We start from the raw sequence: 19,865 nt of genomic DNA, 5'->3' as shown, positions 1-19,865 counted from the left end.
GGGAACTACTGCTGCTCAGGACCTGGATGGGCATCAGTCCTTCCATGTTGAGCAATTACATTACGAATCATTCGTTTTGTATATATTTTTTAATTACTGTTATCCCTTATTTACCCATCATAGTAAGCTGTTCTGTTGTTGTTGTTTGTTTGTTTTTAACTCACAAATTCTGCTTTTTTTCCCTTTTTTTCCACAGTTTTCTCCCTCATCACATGAGGTTTGAGCTAATGACTATGTGGTGTTTAGCTGCCTACCAGGCTAAACCACAACACTACAGCTTCTATTGCCCACAAAAAAAGGTAATACAATAACATTTTCACTGATACTTGTGAATTTGCTATGTCAAGTATATAAATAGAAGACAATGTAGATGTAAATTTAAAGAATTATATAAAAAAATGTATATGGAAACTTCTCCCAACACAGAATACTCTATTATTCTACTTTAGGTTCATAGGTTCATAAGGTTGGAAAGGACCTACAAGATCATCTAGTCCAACCATCCTCCTATCACTATCCCTACCCAACTACTAAATCAAATCCCTTAGCACCTCATCTAAACGCTTCTTGAACAGTGCTAGGGATGGTGCCTCATAACTTATAATAAATAAGTTTGCAGATGACACTATATTAGGAGGAATCAATGACTTACTTGATGGTAGAGTTCTTGCAGAGATATCTTGACAAATTAGAAGGCCATGCAATCACCATTTGGTGATGTTTTACATGAGTATATGCTGTATACTACACCTGGGATGGCATAATACTGAATATTTATCCAGACTGGGTGACGAGTTGCAGGATAGCAGCCCCACAGAAGGGGACTTGGAGATTGATGGTAAGTTGAATATGAGTCAGCAGTGTGCCCTGGTAGTCAAAAGAGTCAGTTGTACCCTAGAATGCATTTGGCCCAGAACATATGAAAGGAAGAGGGAAGGGTTTGTCATAATCTGCTCTGTGCTAGTGTGGCCTCACCTCGAGTATTGTGAGCAGTTTGGGGCATAAAAATATAAAAGGACATAAAACCATTATAAAATGTCCAAAGGAGAACAATGAAGATAAAGGGAAAGAGGGCAAGATGTAAGTGGCCCATATCTCTGGGTTTATTCAGCCTAGACAAGAGAAGGCTGAGGAGAGGCCTCATGGTGGTCAACTTCACAGGGGAAGTGGAGTGCAAGATGCTGATCTCCTCTCTCTAGTGACAACAAGAAGACCCATAAAATGACATGAAGCTACAACAGGGGAGAGTCAGGTTGTTTTTGCTGATTCTTTTTAAACAGCTACTAAAAATAGGCTACAGTTATTTAACAATATTTATTATAGTTCAGATCAATTTTAATTACCATTTCTATTTTTTTGTTCATATCACAGATTTTCTGCTTTATTTTATTGTATTGTAAGTACACATTGAATCAAGATACAGGTAGTTCAGTGAAAACAGGACTCCATTGAGTTAATAAAAAATACACATTTACAAGTATATTTTTTAGGTCTCCAGAGGGATTGATCAAAAGCCTGCTGAAATACAGCATGTTCTGTGACCTTTGTTCAAACTGTTCATACAGGTGACTTATGATCCCCATAGCTCAAAGTGTATGTACTGTACCCTTGTCAGCTTGTCTCTATAAGAAAACTTGTCTATTTCCATCAGTCACAAAATACTTCTCAGGGCATGCAGAGTTTGTGCTCTTTACTTAAAGTGAAGCAGCCAGTTTGTGACTGTTCCCACAATGCTTGCAAATGGATTCTTGTTCTCCCAAAGTAACACAGTAAAGCGTCTCCATTCCCACTTTGTATAATTTTCTTAAAACATGTCTGAACATCGGTTCACATACAATAATTTATATTTCAGCTGACACACACATGACTGAAGCACATACCCATACTTACAATGTGGAATGTAGGTTGTCTAAATGAATTCTACCATCTACTATTGCACTGAAAAAGAAAATGTATTCTGTCTTATAATCTGTTTGGGTTCTTTTTTTCACAAGTAAAGTTTACTGTTCTAAGTCTTAATATTACCCATTCACATTAACAGTTTAGCATATGACTATATTATTGTACTCTTTGAAGAAAAATACATTTATTTTCAGTCTGTAAATATGAAGAGGGTTAAGGGGGCAAATGTGATACTGATCCAGAAATATTTAGATCATATTTATATATGTGAAGAGATCTTCTTCAAGAAAAATACATAGAAATGTAACAGTTAAAAATGTAAGACCTAAAAATTCTATTTTACGGCAGCAATATGGAACTATTTATATTAACATTTTGAAATCATTGTTACATGAGACTGCTTTCAAAACTTTTCTACCATTAGAGAAAATGAATGTTATAATTAACAGTGAAATCTCTAACAAGTCCTTCAAGCTTTCAGTTCACAATATATGAATTTAATTCAGCACTCCTTTGTATGCTGAAACAAAATTAATCAACTAAAATTCTCATTTGTTTATTTGACAATAAGCACTTATTGAATGTTGGAATATCCTGTGCTCATCTTCCTTCAAAGAAATTCTCATCATATTGTACAACTGAAGTAACTTGAACCACTGTTTCTGAAAATAAATTTATTCCTTTCACTATGCAAGTGTTTCCATGATTAAATCAATCACATTTTGTATGTCTCAGTATATTTTCTACTCTTAATGTAAAATCTTAAGATAACTGGGAGACCTCACATTAACATGAATAATGCTTCACAAAGTCTCTTCCCAAGTCAATTTAAAAGAAGTTGTAAAAGCAGAGCATCTTGATCTAAAAAGGATTACTGGTAGGGTATTAACAGCCATTTAAAAGTTTTTGACACAAGCTTAATTGTTTCATCCTCACATATTTTCTTTTCTTTTTTTTTTTTTTTTACTACCACCTGTATTTCATCTCCAAAAGTCCAGTTTTGTAATGGAAGGTCTATGATGTTCTGTGTCATTTCAGCGCTAAGGGAGAAGGTATGAAATTATCAAAGCATGCATTACATTATTAAGGAATCCAGAAAACAGACATATACATTTCTTTAGTTTTTTTTCTAGGAGATAGCACAGTACCACTTTCAAAGTATTTTATTTTTGAAAAAAAAAAAAAAGTGATAAGTATGTTAAAATCTCCTATACATAGTGATTTATTGCGTAATATCTGGATCTACAGATTATATAGTGAGTCGCCACACTGGAAAAGATGAATAGATAGACATAATGGTGTATATGACATATATAATTACACATATTTGCAAGTAAGGATTAAATATAGTTCCATGCTTGCTGTATGCCTGCTTGTGTTAATTCATATTTTCAGACTAATTTTCATGTAGTTGTGATGAACTTTTTTTTAATGCATCACCCTGAATTTTGAAAAAATTTTGATTGTATGATCATTTGATTATGAGAATAATGCTAGAGGTCTTTAGTTAGGTAAACTGTTGGCCTTTTGAGCAAGGATATTTCTTTCACATTAAACAAATTTGTCTATATGCAGGCTATTTAAAAATCTGAAAAGTGCTAATTACCTTGTGCTCAATCAAGTACATCTAAGAAAGTCTGCAGCCTATCTAACTTTAGCTGTACATATTCAGACCTATCAATGCTTCTAATGCTTTATAATGCTGTATGCACAGAATCAGTTTCTTTTTGTTTTTCCTTTTTTCTATTTTTTTATGAATGCATTTCAAAATACCATCTGAACTTCTCAGTTACTATATTTTTCCCTTTCAAACTGTATCTTTCTTACTAAAATTCCATTAGATATATTCATTTATGTGAAGCCCATCTCTCAGGCTAATGTCTCTTTGTCATTTTCTTAAACAGAAAACAAAAAAAACCGAACATAATAAATCTTCTTTGAATTAGTTCTTAAGGGTAAATTTGGACTGACATTTCTGAGTCTGTTTTCTTTCTATGATACTAGAAGAATTTGCACCTTTAGCCTCCTATACAATTGTGATGTTTGTTCTTCACTTTAAAAATGATTAGTAGCAATTAAATGTTTTGAACTTCCACACTTTAGAGTCAAAAGAATACTGAAGATTAATTAGGAAGTTTGACTATACCACTATTTGATTAATAAGGGCAAATATGAATGAAAAACATTGTTTCAAAATAAGATTGTAAGGAATACCTTTCTCTATTTCTTTGGACAACATGAATACATCTTATCTTATAGATATGGCTGAGAGTTTCTTGCTAGACTAGGAGCGGAACATCTCCCTGATGAGGAAAGGCTGAGGGAGCTGAGTCTCTTTAGCTTGGAGAAGACTGAGGGGTGATCACATTAATGTTTATAAATATGTAAAGGGTGACTGTCATCAGGATGGAGCCGGGCTCTTCTCAGTGACATCCAGTGATAAGACAAGGGGCAACAGGTTCAAGCTAGAACATAAGAGGTTCTACATTAACATTAGAAAACACTTCATCACAGTGAGTGTGACTCACTCACACTTTTGAATCTCAGAATCCTGAGATAATCTCAACAATTTTTCTCCAAATTAAAATAGAGATATTTACAATGAATTGCTAATGCTTTCAGTTCTTTGTGACTATAATGTATACAGAGGGTATCTTTTCCTCCATTCTCTTGGGTTTGTTTGGCACTTTGTATATTATATTGATTAAATTCACTTGCATATTTTATTGTTTCCCAGTGAAAATTTGACTTCTGTCAAGATTTTCATGCTAGTATCTCTAAAGTGTATTTAGCAAAAAGAGGTGCTATTTGTAACTCAACAACTATGTGAGTTTGCTAAATACAATATTCACAGTGCTATTCTAAAGTAAGTCAGGTATAGTCATATGGCTGCCGAAAGAAATCAAAAATCAGATCAGCTTATATAATTTTCTGAGTTATCAAAGTGAATGGAAGCTATTACCTCACAAATGCAAGGCAGAAGAAAGGAAAATTCATCTCAGATTTTATCTGTTCAATGTTATCTTTAAATATTTTGGTCTCAATTCCTGTGAAAGCAGGTTGAGTTATTTAAGCCTGCTTTGGTATCACATAAAAAGTAAACATAAAAACATTTAAGTAAAAAAAAGAAAAGACAGTATTTAGTAGTCGTGTTAGTACTAGAAAATACTGTGGGCACAATCCAAAGATCTGCATTTGGACATCTTATAGTGGGGAAGTCATCTGCCCATCTTTGAATCTAGGGCCTAACAGGCCCTGTTCCTGGGAACTCAGTTTGAGTTCTTTTTCCAGATATGACTCCAATGCTTTCAGCTCAAGTGTTGTGAAGAAAGAGTTGAAGGAGGAAGTGCAAGCAGCTCTTCCTTAGGACCAGACCAGGCATCTACTTGATCAGGAAATAGATGATACAGGTCTGCGTCATCCTTGATGTCTGCTTGGTTTTTCTGAAAGGCTTGTAAGCCCCAGGAAGGGATGCTGCTGGTTATCTCTTTTACAAAATGCAAAATCCTTTCTCAACAAGATAAAAAAAAAAAAAAACTCTAGGATTTATCTAATTCAATACTTGAAAAGGATCATGGGCCATTATCTGCATGACAATGTCTACTTTCTTACGGTTGAACCCTTTTTCCCAAGTATGAGTCATCTCTGTTTCTTTCTTATGAACACTAATTGGATTAGGCCAGAAACTTTCTAATAGTCATGATGGCAAATAGATGACAATACATTTTTGCTAGTGTGCTTGTCCTGTTTGGTTTACTAAGATAGTCATATCCAGTGTTTTTCTTTTGCAGCACCTACCTTTCCCAGTATTATACTCCATTTTCTTCTGCCTCTTTTTCTGACTGCCTTTTTGCAGCAAATCACAGTAATTTGGCCACTTTGATTCAAACTAGAAAGTAGTTGATCATGAAACAGTTAGACTAGATGATCTTAGAGGTCTTTTCCAACCTTAATGATTCTCTGAAACATGGTAGAGAAATGAGGGAAAACTAACCCTTCAACTTAATTTAAGGATGTGGCTTGCAGTGTTGTGTGGTTAGAATTTTATACTCTGTTGGAAGAAGAAACACACAGTCTTCCAGAGAGCAATTCAAAACAACTGAAGTAGTATTTCTTTTTTTTCTTTTTTTTTTCCTGAATTCTGTAGGAGTTGGGAAAAATGAGGCATTCAGCAGTGATAATTAAAGCATTAGAACGTCTTATTCTTCCCTCTGATAATGTATTTTATTAGATTCTAAACACAGCTTTCATAATTACATTTTAGGAGTGTTGATCTGAAAGTCAAAAATCCTGTGGTGTTTTGAAATGACTTGTAATGAACATTTTTATGTATGGGTTAAATATGTGTCTCTTTCATATTAGAATAACAGATCTGGGAAGGAAATAAGGATGTTTTCTTCTAGAAATGAAGACAGAAGAAAAACCTGCAGCAACTACTTCTTGTGAACTGGTGATCTTTCCTCTTCCAATTTCCTTATTAAAATTAAGGTATTACTGATTGTCCGCAGTCAGGAAAGAGAACACTTTTTTTTTTGGCTTCTAGCAAGATACAGCAAAATTTACTAGGATGTGTATCAGAACATAGAACATAATGAATGCAAGAAGACAGGAATATGACTAAGAAAGCTGCTTTAAGAATGCTGGAGGGAAACCATTTTGACTTTATAGAAGAATAAAGGGCTCAATAGAGAGGAAAAAAAAAACCACTTACCTTTAAAGGCTTTTGAACAGACTTTAGAATAAAAGCTTAATAAGATGGGATTTGTGGACAAATACATAAATCAAAAGCTCTAGTATGTTTAATCACAACTAAAAATGGAATATTTGTTTTTCGGGGAAAAAGAGGTACCTCAAAAAAATGTAATTATGTGAGGGGACTAGAGTTTATTGATTCAGGTAAGATACAGCACAATGCACCTGGTACAATTTGATTTAAAAATTGATGTGTTTTATTTTTGGCAAGACGATCTTAGTCTATTCTTAAATATGGATGAAAATGGTGACGATGAGTTATGTTAAATATTTAAATCTAAAATCATATGTTCTCATTCAAACACCCAGTTTCATAGGTTGAAGATGAAGAATAGACAGACTGTAATAAAATATTTATTTTATGGATTATATTTCTGCCATCTGTCTTTGTCAGAGATGTTAACTTCTGCTTAAGCCCATGAGCTCCCTTTTGAAACATAAAAATGTGCCCATATCTTAAAACACCAATATAAGGAGCCTCTAATTTAATTTTATTTGTTCATGGAGTTAGTCCATCTTGGCTAACTTTCTCTTCTACCTCTAAGTAATCTGAGAAGTGGAAGATCCTGATGGTGCCTTAAGTCTGCAGCTGTTTAAAAACCAAGTAGAGCTAGGCACACAGAAGCAAGGAAAGTCACAGAATCACAGTGGATGGAAGAGATCATCAAGTCCAATGCCCTGCTAAAGCAGGAGACCTACAGGTAGGTGTCCAGATGACTCGTGAGTATCTCCATAGAAAGAGACCTCTCTGGGCTACCTATTCCAGTGCTCTGTCACCCTTACCATAAAGAAGTTCTTCTGCATGTTAGTACAGATTTCTTATGTACAAGTTTTAGGCTGTTACTCCTTCTCTTATTGCTACATACCACCAAGAAGAGCCTGGCCTCATCCAATTGTCTCTCATGTTCCTTTAGTTATTTATAAGCATTTTTCAGATTCCCTTGCAATCTACTTTTCCCCAAGCTGAACAGAGACGGGTTGCTCAGTATTTCCTCATATGGGAGATGCTCCAGTCCCTTAATCATCTTTGTGGTCCTTCCTAGGCTCCTAAGAGATCCTTATCTTTTTTAAACTAGGAAACCTAGTACTGAACACAGTAGTCTAATTGTGGCCTCCAGTGTGGAGTAGAGCAGGAAGATCACTTCCCTCCACCTGCTGGCCGCACTCTTTTTAATGCACCCTGATATACCATTGGTCTTCTTGGCCATAAGGGCACACTGCTGGTTCATGGCAAATATGCTGTCCACCAGGACCCGCAGGGCCTTCTCCTCAGAATTCGTTCCCAGTATGTCATCCCCTAATCTGTACTGATGCATTTGGTTATTCCTCCATAGGTGTGAGACTCTACAGTTGCTCTTGTTAAACCTCATCAGTTTCCTCCCTGTCCAACTCTCCAGTCTGTTCAGATCTTGTTGAATGGCAGTGTCAACAGTTTACGGGCAGGTTCGGCCCGGTTCTGTGACAATTGGTGCGGGGGATTCACGGACCCATGCCCTAGGAAAGGGGAAGGGGGAAAGGGAAAAGGGAGATGGGCCTAGAAACAAAACAGTAGCAACGATCTGAGGAGGAAAGCTAATTTACTAAATAAGATATTGGAAAGCAAAATAACACAATATAATACAATATAATTGGATTTAAAGCTAGTAAATCAAACAAAATGAGCAAGAGAGAGTGTCCGATAAACCAAAGGCCTTACGCTAACGCTGAAGGAGAGACGGCAGAGAGCACCCACTGCTGAGTCAATTCAAAAGGAAAGAGAGAATGTCCCATGACCACAGACAGTTTTTATCTTTGCCTCTGAGTGGAAACACGTAAAAATGCAAAGCATCGCAAAGTCCTCTGGGGAATGTAGTTCTTCTTCTCTTCTGAGACAGGTATACCTGGAACTATCGATGATCCACGGAGCTGGAGCATTAACTCTTTAACTCCAAATGCACTACATGACGTTATGATTTGTAATACCAGTACCAAAAATCATAAAACCATGACAGGCAGCAAAGCCTTCCACTTCATCAGTCACTCCTTTTAGTTTTCTATCATCAGTACACTTGCTGAGAGTGGATTTTATCCCTTCACCCAGGACACTGATGAAGAAGCTGAGCAAGACTGGACCCTGCACAAACCACTGGGGAACACTCAACATTACAGACCTTCAACCAGACTCTGAGTTACTGATGACAGCCCTTGAGCTCTGTCAGTCAGCCAGTTCTCAGTCCAGTTCACCATCTACTCATCTATCCCACACTTTCTAAGTTTCTTAACAAGGGTGTTTTGGTCAAACATCATGCTGAAGTCAAAGTCGATGACATGAACTGCTCTCCCCCCATCTACTCAGCCAGTGATGATGTTATAGAGGGCTAACATGTTGGTTAAACATGAATTCCTGTTGGTCAATCCATGTAAATTAAATTACTCCTGATAGCCTTCTCTTCCAATTTATTGGAGAAGACATCCAGAACAAGTTTTTCCATCACTTTTCCAGTTAAGGAGATGAGGCTGACTGGCCTGTGGCATCATGGATTATCCTTCTTGCCCTTTTTGAAGACTGGAGTGACATTGGCTGTCCTCCAGACACTCTCCCATTCCCCAAGAGCTTTCAAAGAAGGTAGAATGATCCAGCAATCACCTCTGCAAATTCTCTCTGCATGTGTGGATGCATCCTATGGAGGCCCATGGATTTGTGTGCATTGATTCTGGCTAGATGCTTTCTGATGAGGTTCTCTTTGATCTTCCTTTCTCTAGATTCCTTTTTTTACCTCCAGAGTCTGGGATTCCTGAACATTATCCACCACATGAAAGACTGAAGCAAGGAAGATGTTCAGAATCTCTGCCTTTTCAGTGTTCCCTGTTGCCAATGCAGCTATCTCATTTAATAGACATTTTCCTTTGTCTTCCTTTTCCTATTGACATACTTAAAAACAAACAAAGAAACAAACAAGCAAACAAAAAGCAAACCTTTCTTATAATCCTTTACCTCCTTTGCAAGGTTTAATTCCAAGAAGGCTTTAGCTTTCCTTGTTACATCTCTACAAGACCTGATAGCATTTTTATATTCTTCCCAGGTACACAGGCCCTTTTTCCCCCATTTAAGGACCTTCTTATTTCCTTTTAGTTTATCCATGAGTTCCTTGCTCATCCACATAGGCCTCTTGCCGACTTCTCCAAGTTTCTTACTCTTAAGAATGTACCAATATTAAGCTCAGAAGAATTGGTGTTTAAGTGCCACCCAGCTCTCATGAGCCCCTTTATCTTCTAAGTCCCTGAGTTTACTTGATGAGGGGATAGAGTTCACCATCAGCAGGTTTGCTGATGATACAAAGCTGGGAGGAATGGCTGACACACGAGAAGGCTGTGCTGCCATTCAGTGAGACCTGGACAGGTTGGAGAGCTGGGCCAAAAGGAACCAGATGAGGTTTAACAAGAACAAGTGTAGGGTCTTGCACAGGGAGGAATAACCTCATGCATTGGTACAGGCTGGGTAATGACCTGCTTGAGAGGAGCTCTGAGGAGAGGACATGATTACAAGGACAAGGAGAAATGATTACAAACTGATGCATAGGAAGTTCTGCACAAGTGTGTGTGGAAACTTCTTCAGAGTGAGGGTGATGGAGCACTGGAACAGGCTAACCAGAGAGGTTGTGGAGTCTCCTTCTCTGGAGATATTCAAGATCTGCCTGGGTGCCTACCTGTGCAGCGTGGTCTAGGGAGCCTGCTTTGCTGGGAAGTTGGACTAGATGATCTCTGTAGGTCCCTTCCAACCCCTACAATTCTGTGAAAACCATTGGCTTTATTTAGTATTATTATTCTTTACCTCATCCCACTGTGGGGGAGGGAGTGAATGGCTGTGTGGTTCTTAGCTGCCTGCCAGATTAAAGCACAACAATGTGGATAAAAGGAATAACATATTCAGTAGGAGTCTAGAATTTGAAGTAGGGTAAAATCATTTGTCTGGGTGAAAGATGAGATAGAATAATAAAACAGAAGCAGAAAACATTACTGATTGCAAGCTGAACAACAACTGATTGTTAGGATTGAGTTCCATTTAATATTAAATTCAAAGTCTCAGTATTTTCCTGAGTTACACTGTCAGTGGTCAGTTTCTCCCTTGGGTCAGATGAGCTGTAAACCAAGGATAACTCTAGTGCTACCTGTGCTTTCGCTTTGCTTTCCATGGCAATGTGCAGTCCCACAGCTCTTAATGTAGTAAGTTGAGCTGGGGGCTGACACAGCATAGCAGTCAGCATTGATAGTTTGTCTGAGTTTCAGGAAATCCAGAAGAATCACCTGTTTCCTACCTAAAAAGAAAGTGCATTATCTCTTTCCCTGCTGAGGGCTGTGGCTTGAAATTTTTCTTCAATGGGGAATTTACATGTTGCTGTTTTGACTCCAGGTCATATTGGTGATACCTCATCTTGTCACCAGTAATTACGTGACCCAGGATGCCATCACCTTCAGCTTCATTTTGATTCAATGGGCCCTGACAAACTTGCATAGCTTTTTCTGTTCCTGTGTGAACATCCACAGGACCTACTCTGCAAAAACTGTTTTTTTCCAGTGTTCTTGCCATTGTTGCCAATGTGTTGAAGACAATATTCAGCTCTGTGCATAGTTCCACGTTTATAATTTGCCAGCTTGAGCAGATGAACTAATCAAGAAGCTCTACATTTTGGGATGAGACAGCTGTGCATGGCCATCCAGAATATGACTTGTCTTTCATGATGTCATCACTACTACTGAAATGCACCACCGTCAATGATTTATGGGCCGTTTCAGCCCAGTGACAAATTGGGTGGGGAGACCCACGGACCCATGCCCCAGAAAAGGGAAAGAGAAATGGGAAAAGGGGAAAAGGGCAGGGAGATGGGCCTAAAAGCAAAACGGCAGCAACAATCTAAGGAGGAAAGCTGATTTACTAAATAAGATATCGGAATACAAAATAACACAATATAATGCAATATAATTAGAATTGAAGCTAATAAATCAAATAAAATGAGTGAGAAGGAGTGTCTGAAAACTGAAGGCCTTACTCCAGTGCTGAAGGTGAGACAGCTAAGAAGCATGCAGACTTATGGTATGAGCTGAGAGGGAAAGAGAAGAATCTTCTGACTTGCCAACAGTTTTATCTTTCCCTATGAACAGAAAACAGAAAAATGCAAGTAATGCAAACTCCTCTGGGGTATGTAGATTTCTTCCCTTCTGAGGCAGGTATACCTGGAACTATTGATGGTCCACGGAACTGGGGCATTAGCTATTTAACTCCCAGTGCACTACATGATGTTATAGTGTGAAATACCGATAACAAAAAAAATTGTAAAACCGTAACAACCACTCATCACCTCACTGTCCTCACATCCACTGTTTGGTCTCCATAAACATTGAGTAGACAAGCACTGATAAATGTCAATAGGTGTAATATTTTCTATGTGGAAGAATTCAGTTACACATCTTCACTTCATGTACATTTCCACGTCAGACTTCATTTAGTCAGACTGTCCCTCTGCTGCCAACTCTCTCACAGCAACAAAATGTAAACCAACTCCACCTCTGAGATTGTGGGTCAACATAATAAAATAGGAGATACTACTTTCAGAGCTGTCCTTCTTTCTAACAATATTTGCTGTATATTTTTTCCTTAAAAAAATTCATAAGTTTCTTCAACAGTGTACTTTGAACATAGAAAATATTTCATGCTTAGTAGTCTGAAAATGCAATGGACTTCTCAGTTTGGAAAACTGAAGGTAATGTTTCTGTAACTTTGTAAACTAAGGGCAATAATACCATTTTTTCAGCACTGTAGTCAAAATATATTCTGCCTAATTAAAAGATTATTCCCATGCTGTTGTAATAAAATGTAAAGGCGAGCCATGTGAAATGCTAATTTTAAACTTAGAACATGTCTAGATCAGTCTCAGGTGAAAAGAAAAGCCTAAAGATATTTCATTGAGTGTCAGGGCAATAAGAATTGAGTAGCAATCTATTATGGAAAAAAATGTATGTCCTGGGAAAAAAATAATGCAAGTAAAAAGTAACAGGATTTATGCAGATGATCAAATTCAGGTTTCTCAGGGAACTGCTGACCCTTATCTTTTCATTGCTTGACTTTGAAATCTCAGTGCACATATTAAAGTGTGTACTTGTACAATTTTATAACCACCATCAGTAGATAATATTATGGACTTATTTTGTTCTATTGCCATAATTGATGCCACAACCAATGGGAGTAAATAATTTATTAAGAATTTTACTACTGGAGAGAGTTTCTATGTGCCTCTTCACTTAATTTCATGCCTTTATATTAAATATATATATAAGCTGCATTCATTTCTTTCTAACCACAACAATTAACTCTGCACTGATTTAAAACTAGTTTAATGTTTGCTGAAGTTCTATTGGGAATTTAGCCTATGTAAGAGATGTTAGGGAAGCTGCATTTAATTTCAAGGAGAAACCTTTCTAATAGCATATTTAGGAATGAGTACTTGTCAAGTTGAGACAAAGCTGGATGTAATTTTTGAATTTTAAAATGTTAGTAACTATCATCATAACAGATAGTAAACAACTACAGTTTTTCTTATTTAGATACTATAAAGATTGTACTTATTTTTGTATTCCATTCACTTACTTTAATACTGAATTTATCTTTTTTAACTTGCATAAAAGCTTTTGCTTTATGAAACATATTCCTGAGACAGAGGAACAAATTTATTAAATTAATTTTGACAGGTGCTCTGTCCTTACAGTAGCACAGAAATTTCTTAATATTTTATGTCAGACATAGATCCATGAGTATGATGGAAGATTGCACAATATTTAATACAGTATAAATTTCATAAATTTTGCTTTGGAAATTTGTCAAGTAACAAATTTTACACAAACTTTTAGACTATTTTAGCTTCATGCTCAGAATGATAGCTAGATCAACTTTTTACTGCATTTAATAGTCTCTGTCTTTCCAGAAAGGTAGTGATTCATGCCCACTGATATTTTGCATATGATATTACTATTCGGATGACTTCTTTGTTGTTCGGAAGCTTATAATTCATAAGGTACCTTAGGAATCTGGGTGGGTGGTTGACAGGAACAGCTCTGTTCTTTGCTTTTTATATGGAATCTAAAATTCTTCAGTAGTCAGATTTGGAAGTGCTTTATGTACCTGTTAACATCCAAACATTGTTCTCAGAACACATGATCTAAGTAGACATACTGGTGTTTTCTTGAAAAACTATATCTCATTGAGAAAACTTAATAACATTTTCTAAATGCAACTTAAATTGCTGGGCCGGTAGAATTATCTTGATTGACAGTCTGGGAGAAAGGTAGATACAAAGGTGAGGTAACTTGCCCAAGATAATCTAGAAGACAAGTTAAAAGCTCTTGAATATGAATAGAAGTTTACTGTTCTGTTCCCTACAAAACAATATTCCTCAACAATATCAGAAATATATATTCAGTACTTTTTCTCAGTAGTTTGGTACAAATAAAAATTTTATCTTCCTCTTTTCTTCTTCCTTCACAGCGAAGAAAATAAATCTCTTTTACCACTGAAATTTATCACATTTAATTCACCAAGTACTTTTTAATGGTTTCTCAAATAAGTAAAATTAGCAGCAATAAAGGAATAGATAAATGGTGTTAAATGAAATACCTGAAAAATTAAAAACACATGTAAGATTTAAGTAAAAGCTTGTCATACCCTGCACTACTGCAGAACATAGAGGATTTATTTTCAAAAGACTTCAAGACTTCCAGAGGGGGAAAAAACAAAGGGGATGGAAGGATAAAATGTAAGCTAAACATAGATAAGAGACAGATGAGTTACAAGCACACACACACACACACAAAAGAGAAGTGTGAGAAATCGTGTTCTGTGAATACAGTGAAATTCCATTTATATTTCCTCTTTTTACTGAATAAGCAATAAAGGAGAAAAAATGTGACTACTTCACATGGGTAAGAGACATTTTTGCTCATAACACGTTTATCTACCTGACAATATATCTAAATTCCTTCTCTAATTTTTGGTTTTTTGCTTGCAAATCATGCACAGGAATAAGTTTCTCATATTTCACCGCAAACAGCCATACATATCATTATTAGAATAAACACAGCATTGAAGGGTCATATAGCATAATTTGACATTTTCTTCTCATGTATTTTATGATATATTCAGAATATATTAAAATATTTTTGTAACAGCATATGAATTGTAACTTGTTGATATATATAAAAGGGTGGATTGAATGATAGTGAAGTTATATATTGGCTGCTTCCATGAAACGAATGTTTAATAGAATTAAAAATTATCCCAGAAGAGTGCGGTAAACTTTCATATCTTCCGATGAAAATTTACCCATAAGGACTAAATCAGTGCTGCTCTAGGAAGGACAATTAAGTAGTTAATTCTACTACTATGAATTCTTTTGTTGTCTGGGACCTACTCCAGAATTCAGCACTTTTGAAGGATGATAAAAAGCTTCCTCAGAAGGAGATTAATACAGGTCTCAGCATTCTTGAATGCGTACCATTAAATGTGAGGGACTCGTATATGTCTAGTTGACTCAAGTAAACACAGTTCAATTACTGCCTACTGCTGGTCATTCCAGCACTCCTTTGAATCCTTCAGCTAAACATAGGAGTGTGGGAGATTCTTCACAATTCATGAAGAATGAATCAAAGAAATCGTGTACCTCAGCCTTATCTGTGTCTGCTGGCACTAAATCACTCACCTAATTCTACAGTGAGCCCCCAGTTTCTTTGTTCAGACTTATTAACTTCATGGTAAATATTGTTCTTGGTGCCTTCATATTGAAAGCCTTTGAAAGCCTCCACTTTATCTGAGCTTTGGTTTTCCTAATATTCCCTCCAAACTTCCAGGCAATGTCTTCGACTTCCATCCTTGTAACTTGTTCCTGCTTTTATTTCCCTGTATACTTCTTTACTGTATTGAAAATTCATGATGGGTTCCCTTCTTAACTAATCCAATCTTTCAATAGTTGAGAGGAAAAGTGATAAGCTTTATTTGTGCTTTAAAAGGATAGAACTGTTTTAGAAATTAAGTCTATCATAACATTACTATCTTCCTCTCTTTATTGCAACCCATGTTTTCTGATCTGATCTTCTCCTCCTATCCTGTTAAGATATATTCCACCACTCTCTAGGTGGTCATCTGGCCAGCTAAGTTCAACCCACTACAACATAACAGAACAGAAAAAAAATACGTAAGAGCAGGAATTCTCTATTTTTCTTTAATATTACTGCATACAGATTGTAGTAAGAATCAAAAGAAGTGTTTATAAATTGGCTTTTTAAAATATTGAAATCTCTGTAAAAAAATTGATTTTTTATTTTAACATGGAGGTGGAATCTGAACAAGAGTGGTAAAGTGGAAGTGTATCAGACAGATACTTTTATACAGTGTTCAGTTACATGCTGCCAGCTTTGAAGTAGAGCCTTACACATTTTTGTATGTTTTCTTATTTCAGAATAAAGAATCCCCATCTCTTTAGCTCTCCTAAACAAAACAAACAAAATCACAAAGCCAAACTAAAACACTGTTAACCTTTTATCTTTTTATTTTTTATTTTTTCTTAATTTCAAGGTGGTCAAATTTAAATCCTATTTACATCTTGTTTTGCTCTGCATAGGTGGCTAGCTAAAAAAAAGACAAAAAACAAAAAAAGAAAAGGTTGAGTAAATGAAACTATATGCTTTCCTACCTTAGCTCTAAGACACAAACATTCTTACTTGGCATAAGCCTTTTATATATATATATACATATACATATACATATATATATATATATTTAACTTTGCATTATTTCTTTCATGTTCTAGTTTCTGCTAAAGAATTTATTTTTAGATTTCCTTTCATTTTACTTTGTTTCTCTTGAATGCTTTTCTGCAGGAAACGACATGGCAAGCTGTATCAATACATGCACATTTCTCTTGTTTATATTACATTACAATTCATGATGATTTCATAAAGTCAAAAGGCTACGAGAACTTTTCACCCTTTAAAGCATTTGTGAATCTTTCTGCTGGAACTCTACTACATCATACATATTCAGATATTAGTCCAGCTGAACCAGAAGAAGGTAACCCAAAATCATCTCACTCTCCCCTCTAAAATATAGGCTGAAAGAATAGGAACTATTTTCCCAATTTATTTATCTGACATAAAAACATGTGTGTCTGCCTCTGACTAGAAGCTAAATAATAGACTATGTGATGCACTAAAACAGTCAGAACTGACAAAGCCTACACAGGACAGCTCTGGTATTTAAAAAAAGAATGCAGCAAATGTCCAAACTGACAGTCTGATGTATATAAAAGGGACTTAATAAAAAAAAAACAATTAGTGATTGGCATCTGAGTGTGTGCTCAGCATATATATAATGTGATTAGCCAGTTTAAAAGTACATGAGATGCACAATGCCCAACATGTGAAATTACTTTGAAAAAAATATCTGGATGATTGAATTTAAAATAACTGTGGCTTGTATTCATTGGATTTACACTACTGGGTATTTAGGCTCAACTTCAGAAACCAGCAGTTAATAAGGGATGATTACATGATTCGCGTGCAAATGCATAATTCAAGAATGATCAAGAGGGTGAAGCCAAGAAAACTGACAAAGTTCCTTGACATGCCAATGAGTTATGTAAAGAAGGTATACCCTTTATTACAGTGCTGAGTGAATGTGGATAGTTCACCAAACATTCACACTACATATTTAAAGGCATAAAGTATACATATTCATTGCATTCCAAGGACAGGGGCAGAAATTACAAGAAATAACTAACATCTCTGGTGGTTGTGGGATGAGGTTAACAGTCATTCTAGCTATAAATTTCCAAACTTTTAAGGGGGTGGTAGCCCAGAATGGTTCCCACTGATGTTAGATAGAGCAGAGGCATATGTTTTTCCATTTTATCTTCAACAATAGGACATCTATTCTACTTTTTTTTTTTTCTTCACTTGATGACAAACTCCATGGCCTCCTCTGCATTCTGTTCTTTAGCTTACGTTTACACAAGCCTGTCTTTCAGCATATATCTGCTAAAGTTACATGAAAGGCTGTTCTCACAATATAGAAAAACTCATTATTCAAAGGGATCAATATTTGAGAATAGAAAGTCTATAGTGAGAATGAGAAAGCAGTGTTATTTTCTCTTCTTTACTGAAAAATGCCCATCATTATCACTACTGACAGACCAGTTTATTTAAACACTTTTAAAGCTCACAAAGACCTCCCATTTGAAAATCAGAAGCTACTCTTATTCCTTTTGACTGAAGTGAGTTAGAAGGAGTTCATATTTTAAGATTAAAGTTTATTGGTACTGCTATTGTAATCAAATTTTGTGACTGAAAATGAGTGGGATTTAGTATACATGGTGTCAAGTTCCTTCTGCTATTTTAGAAGGATAGAAGGAGCAAAGAATGGATATGTTCAAGTGTAACAATGAAAACATATTAGAGACAATATTTTAATGCTCTTCTGCCCATGAAGCGATGGCAGGGAGAGAAATGCTGGTTGTTCTCCCAGAAGGTATCTTGTAAATTGAACAGCCTGACATCTGCATCATCCGCAGACATAATCCTTGTTTTTCACAGCTCCTTAACATACATGGTCATTTGGTCAGTTCTACCAATCTTCTGCCCAACTACTGCCTACTTTGTCCTTGGTGACAGGTTTATATTACCAAGGCAGCAGAGATATTTGTTGCCATTGGAGGGCTAGTAGTGAAATACTTTCTGCTTCTAGAACTGGGAATGAAAGAGTTTATCTACCCAGACAAACTTTAAAGTATTCTCAGACCTTTAATTTTTATTTCAGATCACATTCTTTCTTAAACTCTGCTACTCTGGTTCTTAGCTGTATTTGACATGTATTCTGGAATATTAAGTGCTATCTTAATAAAAATGTATACATGATATAATTAATGGTCACATTCAGTATTACCCAAAGGACAACAAAAAACAAATAAACTGCAAAATACACATGCACACATGCACACAAGGTTTTCCTTTTTTTAAGTCCATAACTTGAAAATTAATTCTATTATTTAATTTATCACATTAATTGAATTAATATATGCACGTTAGTTGTATTTTTGTTACTTGTTTGGAAGGTTAATTAATCTTTATGTATTTTTGTATTTTTTTTTTTCTGGAGCCATACAGAAATATAATTTCTTCTGAGAGAAGATTCTCAATTCTTAAGTATGACCTAGAAAAATAAATCTTTTTTTTTATCATCTAATATACAGAATATTGTTATTTAGTACTGTATAAGAATGTCAAGTTGAGGTAGTAGGTGCCTGTTTATTCAGATTTTTTATTTGTTGGCTGAATGGCTAGTCAGTCTGGATGTATTGACTTTTTTTTTTATATATAGAAATGAGCTGGATCATTTTGTTTAGTTTTGTCCTCATTACAAATTCTGAAGAAAGTATGATCTTCTAATGTCAAATGACTCCTAGAAATGTGTCTTTGCTATGAGCAGTCTTTGCTAGTCATGGACAATTATAATAGAGAAATGCTGCCAGGATCTTTACAGTTAACATTAAGGTGTGAGGGCAGAAGCTCATCTTACTAGGAAGCTACATCTAATCTTCCATCTTTTGTTTATTTATTTACTTATTTACTTAGTTATTTGTCTGTTTGTTTATTTTAATGTTCCTTCAAGTCTCTTTTTGAAGTGACGAAAGTCAAAAGATTGTATGAGAGTGATAAGTATTCAAGATTACTCAATAAAAAATAGCATATACAGGTTTTTTCAAAATTAAAGTAAAAATGAGAAGAGAAAATGTAAGTAACTTAGGTTCATTAATTCAGTAATGTAAGTGACAAAAATATACACAAAACTATTGCTGTGTCTTGTATTTTAGATGAGAATTTAACTACACTGAGTTACATACTGAGATTTGATGCCTCCTGCACATGATTATAAGTTTCTTGTATAGCTCCATAAAATACTAGTACTAATATATGTAAAAAAAATAATAAATCAGAACGTTGATTCATCTGCCTAATTTCAGACATCGAAAGACATTTAAAATTGCTGACCTGCAGGTGCCAAAACAGAAGGGCAGTAACGTCCCCTAGGTTCTTTGGTGCATTTTGGCATACCAGATCCTAGATATAATAGCATTCATCAAATAATACTTGGCATTTCTGCATAAGCAACAGTAACAGATCATATTTTTGTT

The sequence above is a fragment of the Cyrtonyx montezumae genome, unplaced genomic scaffold, assembly GCF_038088225.1.
Source record: "Cyrtonyx montezumae isolate F1298 unplaced genomic scaffold, pur_monq_1.0 scaffold_3, whole genome shotgun sequence".
NCBI lineage: Eukaryota > Metazoa > Chordata > Aves > Galliformes > Odontophoridae > Cyrtonyx > Cyrtonyx montezumae.
Note: the sequence above shows the minus strand (reverse complement) of the source record.